The 27335-nt window shown below is 35.5% G+C and overlaps 1 protein-coding gene across 22 annotated transcripts in view; it reads left to right on the plus strand.

Moving 5' to 3' along the window:
* Window positions 1-27335, plus strand: part of BAZ2B (bromodomain adjacent to zinc finger domain 2B) — a 277515-nt gene that overhangs the window by 121247 nt on the left and 128933 nt on the right. For 21 of the 22 annotated variants that reach the window (XM_045575517.1, XM_045575494.1, XM_045575504.1 and 18 more), the window contains one exon: window positions 917-959. The exons of the other annotated variant lie outside the window; for it this stretch is intronic. The gene's annotated coding sequence lies outside the window, so the exon portion shown is untranslated. The remainder of the gene's footprint in view (window positions 1-916; window positions 960-27335) is intronic. 22 annotated transcript variants of the gene reach the window in all.

The raw sequence follows: 27335 nt of genomic DNA on the forward strand, positions 1-27335 counted from the left end.
ATAACTGTAAAAAATTTTTACTTATATTTCCTTCTGGATGTAGTGCTAGATGCAGTAGGAAATCACTAAGTTATTACTCACTTATTCATTCATTCAGCAGCCATTTACCGAGTACTTATTGGGTCTCAGGTCCTATACTTGTGCTCCAGTTATCTTCTCACATGGAACTTTTAGCTAAAAATATCTGGTGGTACAAGCTTCTCTGAGGAGGTTGCATTTGTTAAGAGATCTGAATGAAGTGAGTGAGACAGTTCTATATAAAGATATGAGGGACAGTTGCTCCAGGCTGAGAGAATAGCAAGAGTCAAGGTGCCGAAGAAGGACATCCTATATAATCAAGATGTAATATGCAAATGGTCGTTACACCGTAAAGCGTAATGACCCACCGAATAACGACTGGATCACGGTTCAGCAGGAGGTGGGGCAGCGAGTTTTAAGTAGGCAGCAGAGAGCTATAGGAAGGGGCAGGGCAGCAACCTGTGAGGGGGATTAGAGAGTGGGGAGGGCGGAGGAAGCTACAGGAGGGCGGCAGCGAGCTACTGGCTGAGGGACCCTGCCTACTCGCTTACTCCACAGATGCCCTTCGAGCCCCAGCTTCGCCTCAGGTGTGGCTGGCCACAGAGGAACTGCCAGAGTTGGCTCCAGGGCGTGTCTGGCCCTTCTTGCCCAGTCTCTTCCCAACAGCCACCTTCTAATTAATTTCCTTTCAATGTACATGAATCCATTGGCCTATAAATAAACTTCCAAGTGTTTTATGTTTATTTATATTGTGCTAATTGCACTTTTCTTGACAACTGTGTATCAGTTTAAATATGACTTATGGCATAAACAAAGAGAAATTCTAAGCTTTTTAGTTTATGAAATTGCTTACTTAAGTATGATTCAGCTAAATTCTGTTTCTGCTTTCCTATTGCAGATTTCTCAACAGTGATGTCACAAGATTGACTACATTGATCACAGTAAGAACAAAATTAAGCTTTTAAGATGTTTTGTTTTCTTTGAAAGTGAGAATTGAGTTAGCACATATTTATAATTTTAAAGTATTATTTTTCCAATAGGCAATTCAAAGTTTATATTTTCAATGAATCAAACTCATACTTGTAGTTATTAAAAACTTTTAAAATATTGCTTTAAATGACTTTAAAACATTTAAAATGAAAATTACTTTTAATTTATAACTGAAATTGTATTAACATATTTTTGTCTGAATCGTAATCTAAACATCATCATTTTAGTTTTTGCTTTTCCTAAATAATGACAAAATATTTACAGTGATTTCACATTAGGAAAAATCACCAGCCTGATTCGCGTGCCTCCATATCTCTGCTTTTCTGCTCTTGTGCACATCCTACCCAGTCTCAATGCTCTTTTTTCTTTCCTTCTAGTTGTAGAACTTCTATTCAGCCAGCTTTCTCGTGGTTCTGGGTGATTGATGTTTTGTCTTTTAGTTTTAGTTTTGATGTGGTGGTGAGATGCAGCATGTATAGGTGTATGCTGCCATCTTGGTTTCTCCTCCCAGGCCTCTGGTTTTAAATAACAGACATACATTTTGAATAAATGATTTACTGAATAAGCCTGCTTATTTAATCCTATTTTAGATGTTTATAAGTATAGAAACAGTAATTATTAAAAATGCAATATATATATATATATATATATTATATAAGAGTAATATGCAAATTAACCATCACTCCACTACACCTACCAGCCACGCCCACAAGCCATGCCCACCAGCCAATCACAGCGAGTATGCAAATAAACCCAACCAAGATTTTTACAGCTATAGAGAGTAGGAGGGAGGCTTGGGTTTCCCAAGCAATGGCGGAAGCCAAGCTTTTTGCCTGCCCTAGCTGGCGTAGACCTCCACTCAAGGCTATAAAGTTTCCATTATAGAAGGTAAACAAATCCAAACAGAAATGACTGCCAACCACAGAGTGAGCACGAAGCTTGGCTTCGCTCCAAGCTATAAAGTTTCAATGTAGAAGGTAAATAAATTCCAGATCCCAAGGCCTCTGCTTGGGTCACCAGGGGGCATGGCTGGCCTGCAAACCACCACAGGCCCCTAGGTCAGGCTGCCTTACGGGAACCCACACCCTGATCAGGGACACCCTTCAGGGCAAACCAGCTGGCCCCCACCCTTGCTTCAGGCTTCTATCCTATCTAATAAAAGAGTAATATGCAGATTGACCATCACTCCAACACGCAAGATGGCTGCCCCTAGGTGGTCAAAGATCCTGCCCCTATGTGGACACAAGAGGGCCACCACAAAATGGCCAGCAGGGGAGGGCAATTGAGAGGGACCAGGCCTGCAAGGGAGGGCAGTTGTGGGCAATCAGGCAAGCAGGGGAGGGCAGTTGGGAGGCACCAGGCCTGCAAGGAAGGGCAGTTGAGAGAGACCAGGCCAGCAGATGAGAGAAGTTGAGGGCAAACAGATGACAGGGGAGCAAATAGACATCAATCAGGCTGGCATGGGAGTGGTTAGGGGGTGATCAGGCTGGCAGGCAGAAGCGGTTAGTTGCAATCAGGAAGGCAGGCAGGTTAGCAGTTGTGAGCCAGCAGTCCTGGATTGTGAGAGGGACATCTCTCGAGGGGTCCCAGATTAGAGAGGGTGCAGACTGCGCTGAGGGACACTCCCCTCCACCCCCCCATGCATGAATTTCATGCTCCGGGCCTCTAGTCTATATCTATCTATATATCTATCTATATCTATATCTATATATCAAATTTTTGTGTTTATGTTTTAACATTTTTTTGAAAACCTGTTCAGTATTAAATTTAACATTTTTTAGATGGGAAAGAGAAAATTTATTGTATTGGTAAAGGCTTTTCATCATAGACTGTAGATGTTTATAGCATGTTCATTTTCCTAAGGGAGCATTTTTGCTATTTCTGATTTGTAGCTCTTTGCTTGTTTGTTTTTTCTTAATTAGTACTTATTGCTTTGATAATTTACAACAAAATATTAATATATTTATGTAGCAGCATTGTGTTTAATATCTAGTGCTTTTATAATCAAGGAAGTTTAAAATTACCTTTGAATGAATAAGGTGTTTTGTTTTGTTTTTTAATATATTTTATTGATTTTTTTTTTTTTTAATGGAGAGGAATTGAAAGGGATAGAGAGTTAGAAACATTGATGAGAGAGAAACATCGATGAGCTGCCTCCTGCACACTTTCCGCTGAGAATGTGCCTGCAACCAAGGTACGTGCCCTTGACCAGAATCAAACCCGGGACCTCTCAGTCCACAGGCCGATGCTCCATCCACTGAGCCATACCGGTTTTGGCCTTGTTTTGTTTTTTAGTTTAAAAATGCTGACTCTAACAGTCCATTTTGAGGGTAATATTTACAGAGTATTTAAGTGCAGTTGTTCTAAATTTAAGTATTTCAGAAAGAGAGGTGCTATTCAATATTATCAGATATTAAATAAGTTAAAGACTTAAGAAGTATTCATTTGAGAGGTTCCTACATGCTTGAAAATTGAAGCTCTTACTTTGTAATAATGTCAGGGTCATGAGGATTTCTCCATCCTCCTGAGTGAAGAAAAGAGGGTAGATTTCCACACTGACTTCAGTTGAGAGTGCTATTGAGAGAGCAGTTCAAGAGTTGACTATGGGGCTGGAATAAAGTGAGTACTTAGAGAAAATGAAAGGTTAAAAGACTAATCAGAGATAGAGAAGCTGATGAAATAAGATGATAAAGTAAGAGCTAAAAGAGCAGAAAGTTGTGGTTAGAGAGGGGGATATTATAGATTGTTTCAGTGCTGAAGTTGTAGTATTTATATTTTATATAACGTACACCTGATTTTTTTCTCTCAGAAATTTTCAGAACTCCAGAGAACTTTTATTTGTCTCCCCCCCACCCCCCTGCCCCATGTTACAATCCATAGAAATACCAAAATCTGATACTGCTTTTTGGCCAACATTAGTTCCATTAAGATTTATATATGCTCTTCAGTTTAATCTTATTAAAGCATTAAAACTAGTGGACATTTAAAATTTTTTCTCTTTGAAGATGTTTAGTGACTTCCTATTTTCTATAAGATCAAATACAGATTATTTACCTTGTATTTAAAATCCCTTATCAGTTTAGCTCACACATGTTTCCCTGCCATATACCTACAATCAAGAGAAAGGTATCCAGTGTGGATTACATACTCCACCTCAACTATATATTTTGGCTCCATAATTGCATTCATGCCATTCCCTTTTTCAAGAATATTCTTTTTTTTCTTTTCTTTTTTTTTTAGGCTTTTATTTCTTCTGATGCCTTGCCCACATTTAGTTATCCCTCTGAGGCCTTCCCTAATCGTCCTAATTGAAAGTGATTCTCTCTCCCTAGTAGTTTGTTAATGCTTAATTTTTATTATTCCTATGTTATTGATAACATGTTTGCTCTTGTATTTTGCATATTTTAATACATGTTTTCCAGTTGTACTTAGCAAATGAATATTAAGCAGACGTTTTCCAGTAATCATAAATATCCCAGAAAGAGATAGATTAATTGGTATCTTTAGTTTTCTTATATTAAAATTGAAATAAGAGTATTAATACATGAAGATCTAAAATTAAATCATAGGGAAACAGGGTGTATAGAAAAAGCATAGATTTTAGAACAAGAGAGAGCTCAAATACTGTATGTTAGGTATGTGACCTTCAGTCAGCCTCTTTGTGTGTGCCTTAGTATCTTCACCTGTAAAATGATGTATTACATACATTTAAGAGGATTGGCTGCACAAGCTCCAGCAAGGAGATTGATTAGGTATATTGATTTAATGTGCTTTTATTTGGGGGAAGGGAGTCCCAGACTTCACTAGAATGTGAACATCTTAAAAGGTGAGGATGAACTTAAGAACTGTTTAGACTATGCTGCATTTTTCATATAACACAGGTGAGAAAACCAAGGTCCAGGGAGTTTGAAAGAGAATAATATGTGAGTTGGTAAAAGAACATGAACTGGGATCAGAAACACCTTTTAAGTTTGTGCTCTGATATTTATATAGCTGTTGTGATCTTGAGTAAATTACATAGTCTAAGATCTAGTCTTCTTTCTAAAGAAGAGATAATATTTATATCATAAGTGTTGTGAATATTAATGAAGTAATGCAGAGAAAGCACAGCACAGAGAATGATACATACTAAATTTTTTGACCCTTCATGATCATCATCATCATAGTGTGAGATCTTGGCCTAAAACTGGTTTTGCTTTATCCTATTATAATTTTCACTATCCTGTTTTGTTATCACCTCTTACTTGATTAAAAATCTCTGAACACATCTGTCAATCCATCTTCAATCTGTGATGACATTTTAATTATTTTTAAAAGACATTTTATACTTTGATTTAGAACAAAAAAGTCTAAGTGAAAATAAACTCTACCACTTCTTATCTAATCAGCAGCAAAAATATTAGATGCATAATACATTATGGTCTTATGAAGCTGTACTTGACAAAGAATGGCCTGGCAGAGGACTTTTAAATTATCTTTAAAAACACAGGTACTGGGTGAGTATTGCTTTAAAGCCATGGGTAATTCAGTCATGAAATAAATTGCATAGAAAAAACATTTTCAAACAGCCTTTATGGGAAGTATAATAAAAAAAGTCATAGATTTATTTCTTCTCAAATCTCTTCAAATCCTGCCTTCTCTGAGAGTATACATGTAATTTTACTTACATGAAGTTTGTTTATATATAATCTTATTAATACAATGGCTATATTTTATTTTAAAAAAATTTTTGTTTAGTATTTTACTATATACTTAATAATTGGTTAAAAAGCAAGTTTTAAAATAAAGTGTCTTTTTCTATTTTTATAAAAATTCCTTTTGTCCTCTTGGTAATTTTATTATGAATATTACTTAAATTTTATAGAGATTAACTAATCTCTATAATAGAAATATTTAACTTAAAACTTGAAATTTAGAAGGAATTACTGTTTTATTTTACAATGTGTACACTAATGGAAATATTAGTGTTATATAATAAATTTAAAATGTCAAGTCATCTGTAACAGATAAAATATAACCATGGCTGATCTTTGTCCCCTAATGCCAATTTCTTCCTCTATTATTTTTTCCCAGCATATCACTACATGGAATTAAAATATCACTTCCCAGCTTTCCTTGCAGCTAGATATGGTCATGTGACTAAGTTTTAGCTAGAGATACATAAGCAGAAGTACTATACTCAACTTGCAGAAAGTATCCTTAATGGAAGGAGGTGTATTCTCTTTTTTCTCCACCTTTCTCCTTTCTGGCTGAAATGTGGATGTGATAATTGGATAAAAAATGGAAATCACAAACTAAGAATGGGCAAGGCAATATAAGATAGAAAGTCCCTAATAACTTCGGGTTATCACTCTGCCCACACTGGTCTGGCTATGTCCAATTCCGTTTTTGTTTCTTTGTTTTTAATTTTCTTTATTGATTTTAGTGACAGAAGGAGGAAGAGAGAGAGAGAGAGAGAGAGAGAGAGAGAGAGAGAGAGAGAGAGGGAGGGAGGGAGGGAGGGAGGGAGGGAGGGAGAGAGAGAGAGAGAGAGAGAGAGAGAGAGAGAGAGATTTGTTGTTTCACTATTTATGCATTCATTGGTTGCTTCTTATATGTACCCTGACCAGAAATTGAACTTGCAGCTTGGCATATTGGGACACTGCTCTAACCAACTGAGCTACCTGACCATGTTTTTTTGTTTGTTTTTTTTGTTTTGTGTGTGTGTGTGTGTGTGTGTGTGTGTGTGTGTTGTGTGTTTAATTGTAATCAGCAAGGAAATATTTTCTTAATTGAAGTGACTTAAATTTTAATCTGTTAGACATCATTCTCCTCCTCTCACACTTTCTACAACACCAATGCAATTTCTGTGAGATGTACATTACAGAAACTTTAGTAACATAGCAGATAAAATACAAATATATTCTGCAGAAACTGGTTTAGAGTTGAGAAGTGGGTATTATAGATTGAGTTTTGGGATTGTGATATTTGACTCATTCTTTTTTTCTGTAAATACACCAAAAAAAACTGTGAAGGAGAAAAGGTTTTGATAAAAATGGAAAATTCCTTATTGTATAGCATCAAAAGGATGCCCGAGTTAGCATTTCATAGGTCTTAAAAACTCTAACTGATATAGCCGAAACCGGATTGGGTCAGTGGTAGAGCGTCGGCCTGCGGACTGAAAGGTCCTGGGTTCGATTCCGGTCAGAGGCATGTACATTGGTTGCAGGCACATCCCTGGTATGGGGTGTGCAAGAGGCAGCTGGTCGATGTTTCTCATTGGCGTTTCTAGCTCTTTATCTCTCTCCCTTCCTTTCTGTAAAAAATCAATAAAAAATATATTAAAAAAAACCCCTCTAACTGATATAAATATTCCTGATTCTGCCTTTATTTGAATGTATTAAAAAAACATACCATCAATAGTACATTTCCATCATAATGTAAGACAGTACATATAAACTTTTCTAGATGCAAAGTAGGCCAGTCATTTTGTGAATAGCACATCTGATGCTTGCAATTTTCTTTCCTCTCAGAAAGAAACCTCTCAGAAAAGCATTCTTCAACTTTTGTTCTTAAAATTCATGATTTTTTTTTTAACACCCTTGCTACTGAATATTCCTACGTGTCTTTTAAAATTTTGGTTGTTCTATAGTTTCATTGTTAATCTCACGGAAAGGAAATTTAAACGTACATACTTGGTACTAAACTCAAATGTCACAGCTGTCCTCAAATGCTACCTCCCCCATAAAACCTCTGTATCCCCTTTGCAGCTGAAATTAATCTCCCTACCATTTCTGCCTTCTGGTAGCTGTTATTTTTATTATAGCATTGTTTCACAACATTGGAGTCTTTGAATCTGAGTATATAGATACATTTTCTGTGGGAAAGAGAAAGAGTTTGCTATAAGAATTTAAAATTTGGGGTGTTAATATGAAGTAAATTAATATAAGCCTATTCTTGTGTGATCTGGGATGCTTACCTTATAACCAATTATTATCATGAACTTTCAGGGCTATGCTTATATTTAATTTTAATGAGTAAAGAACAAAACTAAACTTGATCTGTACAAGTGCTTCATTTGTACCAAGTGAAGACCAGATGACATCAGAATAAGCTTAATTAAAGCTTCATATTTGTAAGTAGAAAAAAATGGTGGGAATTTCAAATTGTTTAGGGAACACTGCACTGTATGATAGTCCTGCGAAACAGGACTGTATTCCTATCTAATAAAGATGGGATATGCTAATTGACTCTCACACCATCGCAAAATGGTGGCACCCACACCAATAAGGAGGGAATATGCTAATTGACTGTTCCACCTTCAAAGGTGGCGGCACCCACAGCCAATAAGGAGGGAATATGCTAATTGACTCCCACACCCTCAAAGATGGTGGTGCCCACAGCCACAGATGGTGACGCCCAGTCCCCTCAGCCCTCCCAGCTGCCCAGGGGGTCAGCCCAAGGCAAAGGCAAGCCTCGGATGGCGGCTGCCCAGCTGATGCCTGAGGTGCAGGCAAGCCTCAAATATCAGCTGTCCAGATGCCCAGGGCTGCACGAAGCTCAGGTAACCAGGGCTGGCTGAGGCTTGCACTGCCCTCAGTTGCAGCAGCAGAGGTGTGATGGGGTTTCACCTTCCCCTGATCCCTGGGTTGCCTCCCGCCCCTGAGGGATCCTGGACTGTGAGAGGGAGCAGGCTGTGTAATGGGAAACCCTCGCCCCCTTCCAGTGCATGAACTTTTATGCACCAGGCTTCTAGTTGGAAAATAATGGGAAGTAGCAATTAGTACCATATTTATGTTGAATATGATGATTTCAATTTAGCAAAACATCATGTGATAATTTAAAACCTTAGTTTTATAGCTTTTATTTTATAAATTTGTTCTTTAGTACTATGAGTGAATCGGACTGAAGCCAGGAGAAGAGTTTATTCTTATCCATAGTTTTACTTTTCTATGTATTTCAGTAACATTATAATTTAATTTAACACGTGTTTATAAAACATTTTTTCTTTATAAGGTCCTATACATAACAAGTTTCAGAAATATTCTTTTTTAAAAAAATATATTTTATTGATTTTTTTATAGAGAGGGACAGAGAGTCAGAAACATTGATGAGAGAGAATCATCGATCAGCTGCCTCCTGCATGTCCCCTCCTGGGGATGTGCCTGCAACCAACAAACACGCTCCTGACCGGGATCGAACCTGGGACCTTTCAGTCTGCAGGCCGATGCTCCATCCACTGAGCCAAACCGGTTCTGGCAGGAATATTCTTTTTTTTAACAGACTCATAGGACTTCAAATATTTTTTCATTTGTGGGTTTCATATTTCTATTTTTTTGTTGCTATTTTTTCTTTTTTGTTGAATTTATTTGTGTGTCATTGGTTAATAAAATTATATAGGTTTCAGGTGTACAGTTCTACAATACTTGATCTGTATATTGTATTGTGTGTTCACCACCCCAAGTGAAGTCTCTTTCCATCACTATTTATTCCCTTATACCTTCTTCTACCTCTCACCTTCTCCTCAGAAATATTCTTATAGCATTTTTATCTGCCTTATAAGCTGAGCTGTGTGTTTCGCTGTTTCACTTATTAGTTTGTAAAGTCCTTACAAACTAGTAAAGGCATAGATTATGTTTCATTTATTCTTGCAATCCCCTTAGAGTCTCTTAAAATGCCTAGTACACAATAGTGGCACGGCAGTATTTATGCAATAAACTGGCCTATGATGGTGCTCATTAGTGTGTTGAGACTCTGTCAGATTGAACCAAAATGGATAAACATATAGAAAACATGTAGGGGCTATACATTTTAGCAATTTGAAACTCATACAAGTTAACAAAATCCCCCTTTTTAAAATTAAATATCCCCTACGATTTTGATTACTTAAAATGTTGAATTAATTATTTTAATTTGATAATCAAAAGATGCATAGGGTGACAAGGGAGAATGAAAGCTTTCATGGCAGTCTAGAACCAAGTGTAGGGATATAACCAGAGTGCTTCAGGGAAGAAGACAGTACTCCATTGCAAAAAAAAAAAAAAAATGTAGTTTTATATAATTATGGCAATCTGAGAGTTCTGGTTTCCCCAGTAGAGGAGACACAAGAGAAGAAGGGAAAGGAGAATGGATATGGAAAGGTACTAAAGACATTATCTCCTTCTTTTGGGATATTGCTGGAAGCCACAGTGCCTAGTTAGTGTTCTCTTTAGCTTAGATCAGGGATGAGGTCCATTTTTTCTGTCAAGGGCTATTTGAATATGTATAACATCATTCTTGAGAATTACAAAATTATCAACTTAAAAATTGGCCTGTGATAATTGGCCAAAGGTTTAATTAACTCCTAATGCCTTGGCAGGGTTAGATCAAATGAGAGCTGGACATTCCCCACCCCTGGCTTAGATGGAAGTAAAACTGGCATAAATTTAAATCTAAAATACTATAACAAATACATTTTCTAATTTTCCAGTTCTGTTGTGGTATATTTTTGTATAATGTTGCCATAGCATAGAGTCAGTTGTATTGCACCTTCTTCAATGTCTTCCCATTTTGTACTTAAATTTAATTACCTGTAATTATCAAAGCCATTCAAAGTTAGTCATGTCCTATCTACTTCATTTCCCTCAACCTAATTGAAGTGCCACTTAAAGTCTAGAGTCAGTTAATGTCTGTAACCATTTCACATCAAGACTAGTGATATCTGTTATCATAGCGTGCTAGAGCAGGAAGACGTTAGCTATCACTTTACAGTTGAATAAGTGGTTTTACTAGAGTTACATGAGTAACGTAAGTGCTTGTCTGGTTCAGAGCACATATGTAATTAGACTTAAATCTCCTAAGCCAGTGGTCTGCAAACTGTGGCTCGTGAGCCGCGGTTTGCTGCTCCGTTGACTAATGAGTTTGCCGGCCACTGACCTAGACTCTCCATTCCAATAATTACAGGCTGTTGTTGTTCCTTGTGATTAAGACCCTATCCTAACCTGTAACCCAGAATTCCTTTTTGTATAACATACTTATTCTCACTAAACAGTCAGTGCTTTGTCTTTTTAGGTCTTTTTTCATGAGTGCATTTATTTCTTCTACATGGGGCCAAGAATATTGTTTTAAACTTTTATTGTACTTCTCTTAATGTATTGCATGTAATAGGCCTTAATTCATTATTTTATCGAGGATTACTTTAAAATAAAAATAATATTTTAAATAAGCTATTTCTACTTGTATAAATATTAATGACCAAGGATTATACTAGTTTTACTTAAAAGAGATTGAAAAAGAGTTTTTGAATGTTCTTGGTAGTTTGCAATCTGTTTCTAAGGCTTTATAAACAAAATGATAGAAAATAACAAAATAGAACTGAAAATTTGCCTGGGTTTCTTATTGCTAGGTAAATGGGTTTCACTTGTTTACAATGTTAAGAACTCAGATTCAAGTACGAAACTACACCCTTTATCAACATTTCTTCATTGCTTTAATATCTTCAATTTTTAAGGAAATAAAATGTTCTTAATGCAATGATTTTTATAGCAGATTGTACTAAATGAAAGTATGATGTAGTTTTGTTGTCATAGTTACTAAGCCATTATTGAAAACCATCTAGTTAGTGTTTTCAGATTTTAAAGTTTTACAAACATATCTGATTTAAAGCATGTAAGTAAAGCCACAAGAATTATAGCAAATATATACATTTTAAAATTCCTTTACAACTCAGCATGAATAAAAATGGTACATTAGAGGGCAGCTTAAATACTTCTCAGGTGAATAAAGCACGGGTTTCATGCCTGTAGTCGGGGATATATGTATCATCTGCTTCAGATGTATTAGAGAGGTGATGTCAAGGTGAAAGCAGGCTTACAGAATGGTTGGAAATCATTGATATTCTGACTTGGAGGCTGTAAATGGCTCAGTGGCAGATGGAGTCTTTGTCAAGGAAGAAAAATGGCAGCTTTGGAGCATCATAGATGTTTTGCTAGCAGCTCAGCACACAGGCTGTGACCTTCTATTGTAGTATTCAGGACTCTTTCTTATGCGCCAATAAATTGAGCTTTTATGCACCTAAAGTAGATAAACAGTACTCATCATATTTCAGTACAAATTGAGGTGTTTCATTAAAGAGGAACATAAATATGTTTTACTATCTAGTTTTTAAACAAGTAAGCTTTTAAGGGGAAATGCATTTCTTGATATCAAAAATATCTCTCTGTTTGCTAGAGTAAAAACAATAGAGTTTAATTAAAAATATTTTCTCAGAATCACATATCATTAAAGCTAGAGAGTGTGTTAAAATTTTAGACAAAACTATTCATTTTATAGATGAAGAGATCGAGTCTCAGACTATGATTTAACCAAGGTCACTAAAATAGTTCATGGAAAGCATTAGGTGTTAATGAACTATTGAGGTGACTCCTAGATTATTACTTGTTATACATATAAAATATTTTTAGCTATGAAGTAAAAGAAACTACTCTTGACAATACCACAGAATACACCTGTTATTCATGAAAACTGCGTAATGATAGTACATGATTTTAGAGGCTTTTATTTACTGTTCAACTGCACATATTTTTATTGAAAAAAAATCAAGTTTTTCATTTTAGTCTGTCATCACTGCACTGCTGTATACAAAGAATTTTGTTGAACGAAGAGTTTATATCTGGGTTGCAAAGATATATATATATATATATATATATATATATATATAAATATTATATATACATGTGCTGTGTTCTGATTTCTTAAGAATATATTTAAACAATATATTTTGTTTAAATCAGGACTACTTCAAATATATATCTTGTGTTAACTTATTTTGAGTATTTTAAAAAGTGCTTTCTTTTAGAAAATACTGCATTTTATATTGAAATATTTACAGTTTTATATTGAGTTGTTTTGAAAATTGTTGCCTATATCAGTGAGAACTTTTTCCACTTTTGAGTCTCCAGGAGTGTGTTCATTTGGACAGTTGACTTACATTGAAGAGCAATAAGTCATGGCTAATATTAAAAGTGGAAGCAGTACACACCTAAAACCTACTAAAGCATTTGACAATTGCTCAAGTTAGAGAAAGGAGGCACTTTATATCATGGAAGAAAACAACCCTTTGCTCTAGATCAGGGGTCTTCAAACTTCTCTCATTATGAGAATCACCTGGTGGAGTTGTTAAAACACAGATTCCCGGATCCCAACTATAAGAAGTGCTATCAGGAATCTGTGTTTTAACACCTCCACCAGGTGATTCTCATAATGAGAGAAGTTTGAAGACCCCTGCGTCTAGACTCTAGATTAGGGGTGTCGAACTCAATCAGAGAAGGGGCCAAAATCTAAAATCCAGCCTAAATTGCGGGCCGAATGGTTTACTGAACAGTCATAAACTGTCATTGTGATGGAAACGCAGCGGAGTGCAGTGATGACAGCGCGGTGCGGGCCACATTGCAAGGCCTGGCGGGACGGATTTGGCCCGCGGGCCTTGTGTTTGACACATGTGCTCTAGATAGTCAAGGTTGCTATGTATTAAGTGCCTCAGTTATAGTCTTTTGCAAGCCAGTGTCTAAAGAAGTGCAATTAATGAGGTATTTAACAACAGTTATACGAAATGTTTTTCTTAAGAAAAACTTATAAAACTTACAAAATAATTTTCACAGTTGAAAAATAGGAAAGATTAGAAGAAGAAAGCTTTTAAAATCTTGAAGTAAGTTTTCTTTTTAAAAGATAAAACTGGTCAGACTTTTTAGATAGAATATGGACATGAAAAATATTAACCACAATATCGTAAAGGAGAATACTATATCTATCAATGGACATGTTGATACATAGCTATTTCACCTACTATATACTTTAATATGAAGAAAATACACTCAGATAAAAGGTTAAATGATGATTACTAAACTTTTCAACAATGAATAATTGGGTGCCTAGTAAATGCAAGTGGTGTGGATAAGGCAGTTTGCAAAACAGACTCTGGACTCATAGGGCTTACACTCTGTGAGGCAAAGAGGTAATAGTTAATAAACTAATATTTAGTATGTTGGATGGTAACCAACACTGTGAAAAACGATAAAACAAATTAAGGATCACAAGTGCCAAGGTTGTAGAGTTAGTATTTGTTATATTGTGGTTAGTGAAGGCCTCTAATAACAGTACAGTTTAATAGAGGTCTTAAGTAAGTGAGGGAGGGAGTCATGCACATAACTGGGTGAGGACTATTCCAAAGAAAATAGTAAATGCCGACACGGAAGGAGATTGTGTTTGGTCTGATATGAGAACAATAAGGAAATTTTCATGCCTAGAGTGGTGTCGTGATGAAGGAGGGGAATAAATGAAGCCACAAAGATTTCACATAAACCTTCTTTAAGATTTAAGTCTTCTTGTTTTTAAGAATAGATTGAAAAAAATTATGCTCTAAGCTTAACCAAAGCCTATACTGTTGCTAAACAAGCAATTCCCAGAGTATTTTCAGTTGAACATTAATTGAATAATGTAATGTATGAAAAAAGGTTCCAGGGTTAAATAATTTTGTAAAACTTAAAACAATTAAATAAAAATATGTATTTGTGTTTGCTCTTTACATCCTATAGCCTGTACCTATCTTAAGTGTCTCATACTTTAAGTGGATATTAACTCTATGTAGTTCAAGACCTTATGATAAACAGACCTATCAATTACCCCTTTTCCAGTTCAAAATCTGTTTGGATTATATATTTAAATATAAAACTTTTAGAAGAAACATAAGGGAAAATCTTGGTGAAGAGTTCTTATACATGACACAAATAGCACAGTTCCATAAAAGAAAAAAATCAGTAAGTTGGACTTTATGAAAATTGAAAACTTTTGTTTTACAAAAGGCCTTACTAAGACAGTGAAAAAGCTATATACTAGGAGAAAATATTTGAAAACCACATATCTGACTAAGACTCATATCTGGGATATATAAAACCTCTCAAACTCAACAGTAAAAATGCTAACAGTCCAATTAGAAAATGGGCAAAAGACATGAAAAGAAATTTCACCAAAGAGGATATATGGATGTCAAATGAGCATAAGAAATGATGTTCAACATCAGTAGCCATCAGGAAAATGCCAAAATGAACTATCCGAACAGCTTAAATAAAAAATAGTGACAATATCAAATGCTGGCAAGGATGTGGAGATATTGATCTCTTACACATTACTAGGGGGAATGCAAAATGGTATAGCCTCTTTGGAAAAGTCAATTAGCATATTCCTTCCTCATTGGCTATGGGCACCATCATCTTTGAGGGTGGGCAATTCTCTCCTTATTGGCTGTGGGTACTGCCATCTTTGAGGGCAGAGCAGTCAATTATCATATTCCCTTCTTATTGGCTGTGGGTGCCACCATCTTTGAGAGTGGGGAAGCCATTAGTATATAACTTCATTATTTGCTGTGGGCGCCACCATCTTTGCAGTGGTGTGATAGTCAATTAGCATATCCCCTCTTTATTAATAGGTGCAGGCGTCTTCAAACTACGGCCTGCGGGCCACATGCAGCCCGCAGAGGAGTCTGATCCGGCCCGCCAGGTTTTTTGGGCAGTGAGCGCAGCCGAGGTGTTACAGTAGGAATTAGTAGTTCATATAGTCCGGCCCTCCAGCTCTCTGAGGGACCGTGATCTGGCCCCCACTTTAAAAAGTTTGAGGACCCCTGGTCTAGAGGCCTGATGCACAAAATGCGTGCACAGGGGTGTGTGTCCCTTAGCCCAGCCTGCACCCTCTCCAATCTGGGACCCCTCAAGGGATGTACAACTGCCTGTTTATGCCCTATTCCAGTAGGATCAGTCCTAAATGGGAAGTTGGATATTCCTCTCACAATCCAGGACTGCTGGCTCCCAACTGCTTGCCTGCCTGCCTTCCTGATTGCCCCTAACCACTTCTGCCTACCAGCCTGATCACCCCCTAACCACTCCCCTGACAGCCTGATTGATGCCTGACTGCCTCCCCTGCAGGCCTGGTCACCCCTAACTGCCCTTCCCTGCAGGCCTGGTCCTCCTTCCCCCGAACTGCTCTCCCCTGTAGGCATGGACCCCCCCTCCCCCCAACTGCCCTTCCCTGCAGGCCTGGTTACCCCCAACTTCCCTCCTCTGCTGGCCTGGTTACTTCTAACTGCCCTCCCCTGCAGGCTTGATTGCCCACAACTATCCTCCCTTGTAGGCCTGGTTCTTTCCAACTGCCCTCCCCTGCTAGCCATCTTGTGGTGGCTATCTTGTGTCCACATGGGGGCAGCCATCTTGTATGTTGGAGTGATGGTCAATTTTCATATCACTCTTTTATTAAATAGGATAGAGGCCTGGTGCACAGGTGGGGGCCAGCTGGTTTGCTCTGAAAAGTGTCCTGGATCAGGGTGAGGGTTCCTTTGGGGTGTGGGGCAGCCTGGGTGAGGGGCCTGTGGTGATTTGCAGCCTGGCCACGCCCCCCGGCAACCCAAGCAGAGGCCCTGGGATCTGGGATTTATGTATCTTCTATAATTGAAACTTTGTAGCCTTGAGCGGAGGCCAGGGCCTGCTGGGGATTTCCAAGCCTCCTGCTTGCTCCATGGTCAGCCGCCATCTTGGTTGGGTTAATTCGAATACTTGCTCCTGATTGGCTTGTGGACACAATGGAGTGATGGTTAATTTGCATGTTACTCTTTTATTAGTGTAAATAAGCCCTGGTAAAACCAAACAAAAACTGTTTTATTTTCTTATTGAATCTTCCATGCCTTTTGATTTTTATTCTCTTCTGTATCCTCCAGAGAGTTGTTTCACTGATCATTGATCATTCATAAAACATCACCTTTCTTTATTTAGGACTGCCCTATCTTAAACAAAATAATAACTAAAAGTAAATGAACAAATAAAACCTTTGCTTCCCTCAAGCAGTTATGTTTGTATATTAAAGATGTATATTCATGTTAATAATATGTAGCTCTTGTTTATTCATTTTAACTGTTGTATACAGTCATATATATTTCATTACATAAACATAGCAGATTATTTTATTCATTTCCCCATATTTCATTATACAAATAGTGCTGCAGTTTATATATTTGATATGACACCTTATGCACATGTATGAGAACGTTTCTGGGTTACATTTCTAAAAGCGGAATTGCTGTATATAGACTACTACATACAGCCTCAATTTTACTATGTATTGCTTAACTTCTTTCCCCGGTAGTTACCGTATTTTTCGGACCATAAGACGCACTTTTTTCCCCCCAGAAGTGGGGGGGGGAAAGTCCCTGCGTCTTATGGTCCAAATATAGCCTACACATATACTTTAAAAAAAAAAGTTTTTTTACTTGCCCGGCTCTGTGTGGTCTCTGTGTGCTTGCCCGGCTCTAAAATGGTTCTAAATGCTGCTGTTTACTTTACAGGGTTGATTACATGTGTTTATGACTGTGATGTTGGGTTTTAATGCACATAAAATATTTTAGGACACTATTTGTTTCAGAATCTTTTATTCTTCATTTCCCTTCTCTAAAAACTGGTGCGTCTTATGGTCCGGAGCGTCTTATGGTCCGAAAAATACGGTAGTCAGTTTACATCAACAGTGCATAGGAGTTTTCTTGTTCTACATTTTTGCCAACCTTTGGGTTTTCTTAATTTTTGCCTCTCTACTCCCTCTATATAGAACCTGCTATAAATCCCAACAGATTTTACATATACAATAAATTTTTTTATTTCTTGCTCTACTTTGACCAGCCAAGAAGTAAAAAACATTTTGAGTTATCTTTAATATTTGTATTTATCTCCATATTTCTGACTCTACCACCTTAGTTCAGACTCCTTACTTCTTGCTTAAATTACTGAAACAGACAGAATATTATAGTATCCTTTTGGAAGTCTCTTTCTGCTCCAATCCATTTTATTTAAAACTGCTAGATCAATATTCCTAATGCGAGTAGTTTACCACGTTAAATTAAAGCACTTAATATGCTACTCAAGGTTGTCTTCAATAAGGTCCTGATCCTTATGTCAACCATATCTTCTATTGTTTTCTACATGCCCTATATATTACTAGTCAGACTAAATTACAGTCATATATTAATTCATTCAAACAGTAGATAATGATCTTATTATGCTATACAGGTAATATTAACACTTGAGTTTTATATGTTTTAGAGTTTTGTAGTTTTATAGCTAGTGATATAAAATGAACAACTCCTGGTTCCTGGGGAGCTTGCATGCTGCCTAAGGCTATTTTCTGAGTACACCCAAGGCTTTTCATTCTCTGGTCCTTAGCATTTTTTCCCCCTCCACTTAGAATACCTTTTTTTCCTGGTTCTTCCACTTGGCTATCTTTGCTTTTCAAAATCCCACACATTTTTCAAGGCCCACCTAAGATGTTAACTTTTCTGTGAAGCCTTTTCTGATAACCTTGGTTAATTTTGCTTCCATCTATATAGGTAAAAGCCTAAGTGGCTGTGCGACCAGTAGCTATGATGTGCTCTGACCACTAGGGACAGACTCTCAATGCACAGGCATGGAAACATGGAACAGACTTATGAATCTCAGAGAGAAGGAGAGAGGGTGGAAAGAGATTAACCAAAGATCTTTTATGCATACAAAAGGCCCAGTGCACAGATTTGTACACCAGTGGGGTCTCCTGGCCTGGCCTGGCCTGCAGGGATTGGTCCAAAATCAGCAGGCCAGGCTGAATGACCCGAGTGGTACATGAATTTGTGTACCAGGCCTCTAGTAGTACAATATTTACAGTTGACTTTGAACAATGCAGGGGTTCATCAAAAATTCACATATAAATTTTGACTTCCCAAAATTTAACTACTAATAGCTTAATGTTAACTAGAAGCCTTACCAGCAACTTAAACAGTTGATGAACAAATATTTTGTATGTTATGTTCATTATATAGTGTATTCTTACAATAAAGTAAGATAGAAAAAAAATGTTGATAAGAATATCACAAGGAAAATGCATTTATAGTAATATTTTATTGAAAAAATTCACGTATGTCCAGACCCACGTAGTTCAAAACCTTACTGTTCAAGGGTCAACTGTAGATTGCTTTTATGACACTTATTATGCCCCATATATTTTATGTCTTATGATTCCAAGGTGTTAAGTACTTTGTCAATTCATCTGTATTCTCCTTGTTGCACACAATATAATGTCTTATGTATAGTAGGCAAACTGTGAACTAAAACAATTTAATTAAAGGTAACATTAATAGACTCCAACTTCATCAGTTAGACCTATTTGGGGAAAAGTCAATTTGAGTTAGAAAAACATGTTTAATTATGTAATTTTATCTAGTGTTCTTTAAAACACTATAGGTAAATTAAACTTCCCCTGATGAATAGTAAAGTTTATTTGTGATTAGTATAACAGTTGTTTAGTTTGTTTTTAGACTTTTAAGTAGTTCCTTTTAAGTCAGAATCTTTCAAACTGAACTATGAGGAATTATATGAATTGATTCTGTTGAGATGACTTGGCTAATGCTGGTTGTCTTCTCTCCCATTATTATTATTATTATTATTATTATTATTATTATTATTATTTACTATACTGGGCTTTTTCACATGCTTTTTCCCCTCCTTTATTTATTGATTAAGGTATTACATACCTTTATCTGTCCTATTGCCTCCTTACTCCCCCACTCATACCCTCACTCCCCTGGTGTCTGTGTCCATTGGTTAGGCCTAGGACAATGGAAACTAAAGAGAAAATAAGCAAATGGGACTACATCAAATTAAAAAGCTTCTCTACAGCAAAGGAAACCATCAACAAAACAACAAGAAAGCCCACTGCATGGAAGAACATATATCCCAATGTCATCACCCATAAGGGTTTAATCTCCAACATTTATAAGGAACTCATATAATTTAACAAAAGGAAGATGAACAACCCAATCAAAAAATGGGCAACAGACCTAAATAGAAAGAGGACATAAGGAAAGCCAAGAGACACATGAAAACATGCTTGAAGTCACTAATCATCCAAGAGATGCAAATCAACAACTATGCCGTACCATCTCACATCTGTCAGAATGGCTATAATCAACAAATCAACAAACGACAAGTGCTGGAGAGGATGAGGAGAAAAAGGAACCCTTGTGCACTGCTGGTGGGGGTGCAGACTGGTGCAGCCACTGTGGAGAACAGTATGGAGTTTCCTCAAAAAACTAAAAATGGAACTCCCATTTGACCCAGTTATCCCACTTCTAAGAATATATCTCAAGAAACTAGAAACACCAATCAGAAAGGATATATGTACCACTATGTTCATAATAGCACAATTTACAATAGGAAGATTTGGAAACAGCCTAAGTACCCATCAGCAGATGAGTGGATTAGAATACTATGGTACATCTACACAATGGAATACTACACTGTAGTAAAAAGAAGGAATTCTTAATATTTGCAACAGCATGAATGGATCTAGAGAGCATTATGCTAAACGAAGTGAACCAATCAGAGAAAGATAAATATCACATAATCTCACTCATTTGTGGACTATAATGAATAACATAACATGATGAACAAAAACAGATCTAGAGACAGAGAAACATCAATCACACTGTCAAACCTCAGAGGGAAGGTAGGGGAGGGGAGGGTTAAGGGGAAGAGATCAACCAAAGGACTTGTATGTATGCATATAAGCCTAACCAATGGACACATGCTTTTATTTAAGAAAGGACTCTTAATATGATTTGAAAAAGTTAAGAGAGTATAAATACTTCAATTTTATCCATTTATTTAAATGTTTGCCAAGATTATACAAAAAGATATTATTCCTGCCCTTTTATTCATAATGTGTTACCACAAATTTAAAACTAGTAGTTCTTATGAATATGAGATTTCAAATAATTAAGTAAATAGTAGGTAATTGGCTTTGAGTGGGGATAAATTAATTGTTTATACTCTGAATATTCTGCATTTTAATATGGATTTTTGAGCTATTAGAATATCAGAAGTTACTGGAATTGGTATAGGAATTATTAGGTGGCTGAGGAATTTTCTAATTCCTGGCTTCTTAAAATTTAATGTGCATAAGATTCTGATTCAGTAGGTCTGGGATGGGGCTTGAGATTCTTCATATCTGACAAGCAATTTAATATTGATGGCCTGTGGACCACACTTTGCGTAGCAAGGAGCTAGATGGCTTTCCCAAGATTGTCACCACATTTGTATTACCTTTTTTGCCCTAGAGAAATTAGGTTTTTGGTATTGCCATAGGCATTTGTTTAGACTGTCTCTCTACACTCTACAGTCTGATTTATATTTTGCTATTTTAATAAAAATTTATAGGCTTTTTTTTTTTTTAAGGAAATACTTTGTGTGTGGATTAATGATTGGTCTGTGATTATCCTTCACAATTTTAAAAGTAGCCTTGAGAGACTGTCAGTGGCAACTTTCAGGAATTTAAAGTTAATAAGAAATATCCATTGGGTTTATCTCCCAACAAAACTGTACTACAGAATGATTTTTGTTATTTTACAGGATATTGTTTGAGGTTAGACATTAAGTCATTATAAAAATGAAAATAGGGAACAATTTTGTTTTGTTAATGCTGTTTTAGTTGGTATAAGTATTACTTTTTTAAAAAAGCTGTTATTATTATCATGATTTAGTAGCAATTATACACCACAGCTGGTTAAGCTTTTAATTTTATCTGTAGCACACGTGAATTGAAAGCCTATTTTGTGTAAATAAGCAACCAACAAGACAAAGTCATTTAGTCAAATAGCTTATACTCAAAAATTTAAATAATTTCTGAGGGACTTTAATGCCTTTTTAAAGATATATAATATCAAATATGTTCATTGTCTTTTGGGTTTTTATAGAAAAGTATAATGATAAAATCATAAATCTAAATCATAAATCTTTTTTTTTAAAATCATCTTTAAGAAAATTTTAGAATTCCTTATTTTTGATGATAAATTGAAACTGTTACTTAACTTTGTAGACCAGGACAGCAGAGTATTTTTAGGAGGAAAATAGGATTTTTATATAAAAATATTCATATTGCTATTCATATCAACTCTACATTATTTCACTTGTGAGTAATAGAAATTGCTGGAGGAATTTATTATAATTAAAAAATATTTTTATTATATATTAAGTAAGCACTAACTTTGCCTTAAAAGTTTTCATATAGAATTTACATCATGTTTATTAAGTTTTTTTTCAGACCTGATCCAAAAGTATTGTATAGAAATGAACCTCCTTTGTTTCTACTGGTAGCAGCCATTGATTTTTAACCCCCGAAGGCACATTAATAGTGCTTATAGAAGCAGAACAGTTGGAATTTACATTAAAAATAAATGTGATGAATAAGAAGTAGTACACTGTAATGTTATAGTCGTGATTTTGTTTTACCAAACTTCCAAAATCTAATGGACAATAATACTGACAAGGTCAATAAAAAATGAAAGAAAGAACAAACGATGCAAAAAGAAAATGACACTGAGGTCTTGGTTTAATACATATGTATTCCAGGCTGATGGTTGATTTCATTAGCAAATCTCATTGTTATGCAATGTCTGTTCTTCTGCAGCAAAATGAATATTGTATTCTCACAGGCTCTATGTGTATCTATTATGTTGAAATAAATGAAAAATATATATTTGAGGCGTTCTTTGGTTTATTGTTTTCAATTTTCCCTTTAGGAAAAGAAAGAAAATTGAATTATATATTTTTTCTTTTGTTGTTAAGTTTGTCCAAAAGCTTTTCTATTTATATTACAGATATATTTCCTACTTTTGTTCCATGAAGTAAACAATAATGAGGTGATTAACAATGTAACCATTTAAATTATCCTATAACTTTATTTTTAAAAAATATATTTTATTGATACAGAGAGGAAGAGAGAGAGAGATAGAGAGTTAGAAACATCGATGAGAGAGAACCATCGATCAGCTGCCTCTTGCACACCCCCTACTGGGGATGTGCCTGCAACCAAGGTACATGCCCTTGACCGGAATCGAACCCGGGACCTTTCAGTCTGCAGGCCGACAATGTTCTATCCACTGAGCCAAACCAGTTTTGGCTAAATTATCCTATAACTTTAAAACAAAATATAATCTTGAATTAATTTAGGCTGTTATTAATGTGAACTTCTTAAGCATATACTTTCTAATGTATTTTTAAGTGTTAAGAGTGGATTTCCTTATTGCAAGAAAAATGTTGAGGAAGTGTATTACGCCAAATGTAAATACTGTTACCATTTGCAAGAGCAAAAATTATATGTTAAGATTACTTTATTCGATTTGAATGTTCAGAAAATAGGAAATTCAGAAATAATAAGTTTCAGCAGCTATACTTACTCTTTGTTTATTTAATAAGAGACTAAACAGCATGATTCTTTAAGTTATGTTTATGAGTTCAAATACGGATCAAACAATTTAATTTTAGTCATTTTGAGGTCTGACAATAATTTGGTGGTGTTCTCAAAGGTTTTCCTCACAACTTAAGTTCTTTTAAAAAATATAAATATATTTTTATTGATTTCAGAGAGGAAGGGAGAGGGAGAGAGAGACAGAAAAATCATTGATGAGAGACCATCACTGATTGGCTGCCTCTTCTATGCCTCCTGTTGGGGATCAAACTTGCAACTCCGGCATGTGCCCTCGCAGGAATACAACCATGACCTCCTGTTTTATAGATTGATGCTCAACCACTGAGCCACTCTGGCCAAGCACAATTAAAGTTCTTTTGACAAGCTCAAGGTTTTATTTGGTATGAATTGATTATATACCATTTATCATAGAAATGACCTATTCGGTAAAAATTTGCCCCCTGGCTCACTTGATGCAATCCTAGTAAATATCTTGGTTATGTTGGAAAAATATGAGCTGTTATAAGTATATATATAGCAGTTTAAAGTTAATTGGTACTTAGAGTGTTTGCATTTTATTCTTCACAGTAGTTAATGGAAAACGAGGAACTGTAAAATCTAGTAAGGAGATCCCAAAATTATTAGATTGAATTATATAGCTAAATCATATAGAGAAGTTATAATGGTCCCAGATAGTCAGCTCTGAAAGTGGAGGAGCATCCAGAAAGTGATGAGATCTAAACTGATAATGAAGTAGGGAAGCAATGAGAAACAAATAAACGTAGTTTTTGGGAGGTGGGAGAATATAAACTTGGCATCTTGGAAGACAAAGAAAAGACCAGCCCAACTGTATTGGAAGATCTGATTTGCCTCTATCTATTTATCTCATGTGAAAATCAAACTGTAGCATTGTTATTTTTAGTAGTAATTAGTCCAGATACATGGTATATTGAGATACTACCTTTGTGGGCCTTGATTTTTCTTGTTTAATAAAGTCGTGATAGTAAGTTCCCTTTATATTAATATTGCTGTGTATTTCAACCCACCAATAACATAAGTGGTAAATCCTATAAAAGTATGCAAAGATTCGTACTCTAAAATGAATCAAAATGGGAGCAGACTGAATGGGAATATAGGAATCTAGAAACTCTTAAGTCAGATTTCTCTACTTAGTTAGAAGTACTAAACTGAGTAGGAAAATAAATCATCATGGATTGGACTCACAGGCTGTTGAATTGAGCAGAATCATAGGAGGTCACCAATGAAGAAGAGAGAACTCTTTTAAGTTTTTTTATTTTATCATAGAAATGACCTATTTCTGGACCCACCCACCAGTCTTTTATCTTCATCTGATCTGGAGCCATAGTTATTGCTTACATGCCTATTTTGCTTATCCATCCAGCAGAAGAACTTGAATTTAGAAAATGAAATAAGAATTTGGAATATGAAAATGAACTGAATTTCACAAGATTCTGGACATTGTTATTTGTTTGTTTGTTTGTTTAAAGACCTAGATTTGTTAAACAAAAGGCTTCCTTGCAAAATAGTTTATTTTCTGGGTAACTTTACATTGTTATGACCCGGGCTTGTGCTAAAGAAATATTATTTGAATTTTGTAAAGATACTATTGAGAAAGTTATTGACTTGTCCAATATTGATTTTAAAAAATATACAAGAAATTCCTCTTAATTTTGAGTATTAGGAAGAGCTTTGGTACTTGTTTGTAAAATACATCATATTGAGAGTATTTTCTCATTTGGTCTTTGTTTTGGAATTATATGGGATATAAATAACCATTAATGCCCATTTATTACACAGAAGGCAAGCAAATAAGATATTTTCTTCCTTCTTGTGTATCCTCCCTTGCCTCCTATATTTTGCACAAATTTCTTTCTTTTTTTATTATTGATTTGAGAAAGACACCTTTTTGTTCCACTTACTTATGCATTCATTGCTTATTGTATATACCCTGACCAGAGATCTAATCCACAACTTTGGTGTTTCCCAATGACGATGCTCTAGCTACCTGAGCTACCCGACCAAGGCTTTTGTAAGACTTTCTTAATCTCCTCTCTGAGTTCTTAGAATTGTTAAGGGAATCCTTTCTAAAGTTTTTGGCTTTACAGAGCTATCAGGTGTAGTTTGTTGCATTAAGTGTGCCCTACAAGAGTGCCTCATTGAGAGAACAAGTGAAGCTGAAATATTTTCTCATTTGTCAGCTCAATAGGTGGATGGTGGTGGTGGGAGTTTCCCCTAACTCAGAGGGCAACCTACCTATTACCCCAGTTTCCCCCCTGCTTTTTGAATTGTAAATTCTTAATGCCAAACTTGCTGATTCCTGATAAGAGCTACCTAGAATGAAACAAAATTTCAAATTTATTTTCTTTACCTCTATATTTTTATTTTATTGTTTTCAAAATTTGACCCATTGTGGGAAACCTAGATAGTCATGGATATTTGGAATAATTTTGTAATTTAAAAATTTGTTTTGATATTGGAATTACATAGTTAAAACTGCATGCTTAATAGGAATTATATCTTAAATTTTCTATAAAAGAATTAAAGGACTACGTTTTGCATTCCAGAAAACTGTAGATATTTGAATTATTTAATTTGACTAAGAAACCCAATTGGAAGTAACTTCTTAGTCATAGTTTTCTGAAAATTTGCTATTTCATGTGTCATCAAAGTACAGGTGGTGATTAGTAACTTGCATTAACATTGTTCCATATTGAATACATATTCCTTTCAAATGATACACATTAAATATTTGTAATGAGACTTAATCTAAGATTATGTTCTCTTGGCAGTTATCTACTTAGGTATTCTTTTTGTTACTGATTTTATTGACACTTTTTGTTTTATACTTAAATATATTAGAATTTTATTTTGCAGATATAAACTTGTTTGAAGTAGTATAATTTAATGTTTTGATATGGCTATACTAGAGGCCTGATGCACGAAAATTTGTTCAAGAGTAGGCTTTCCTTCCCTGGGCTTCCGGCCCTGGCTTTCCTCTGGCACCTGGAACCCGGGCTTCCCTCCTCTGGCCGCTGGCAGGCACCAGAGACCCTGGCTGGCTTCCCCTGGCCCTGGCTTAGTCAGGAAAGACGCCTGGAAGACATCTGGTCTAATTAGCATATTACCCGTTTATTATTATAGATTATAAAAATAGTTGTTAAGAGCTATTTGCTCTAAAATCAATGCATGTATGTTATAATAGGACAGAAATGCTGTTAGCATTTCCTTGATTTTACAATTTAGTTGAATTTTTTACATAGAATTTTTAAGAGAAATGCAATATTGTAGATTTTTAAAAATCTCCTAAATATTTTAAAGTAGAGAATTAGTTTATCCTTTTCACAGAGTGTTTTTTACCCTTAATTTAAATCAATCCTTAGTCAACTATACTAGAAATTTTAAAGAGTGAAAAAGCAATTTGGGGAACAAAACTAAGGATAAGGAAAGTTCATTTTCAAACGAACAATATAGGTAGTTTTAAAAAATGTTCATAGGTAAATATTTTGTGTGTATTTTTTTTAAATATGAATTTAAAATGAGGATGGGAATAGCTTTATGTAATCTTTTTTAATATATCATTGAAATTTTTTTTTCTAAACTGCCACATAAGTTATAAAGTAGTCTTATTTTGCAAAAGCTTGTTCTAATAAGAATGGATTTATGCTTTGACTGAAATGTAATTTGCTATTTAATTCTGAGACTTCTTTTATCCACTTTCCTGAAGCAGTTTAAATTTAAAGACTTTTCCTTATATTTAGCAGGTTTTTTGTTTTTAAGCAGTTACTCTTAGTTTTGTTTTTATTTTATTTTTTTATTTATCTTTTTAATATATTTTATTGATTTTGTACAGAGAGGAAGGGAGAGAGATAGAGAGTTAGAAACATCAATGAGAGAGAGTCATCGATCAGCTGCCTCTTGCACACCCCCTACCGGGGATATGCCTGCAACCAAGGTACATGCCCTTGACCAGAATCGAACCCGGGACCCTTCAGTCCCTAAGCCGATGCTCTATCCATTGAGCCAAATCGGTCTCGGCAGTTTTG

Source organism: Pipistrellus kuhlii, unplaced genomic scaffold, assembly GCF_014108245.1.
Source record: "Pipistrellus kuhlii isolate mPipKuh1 unplaced genomic scaffold, mPipKuh1.p scaffold_m20_p_7, whole genome shotgun sequence".
Classification (NCBI taxonomy): Eukaryota; Metazoa; Chordata; class Mammalia; order Chiroptera; family Vespertilionidae; genus Pipistrellus; species Pipistrellus kuhlii.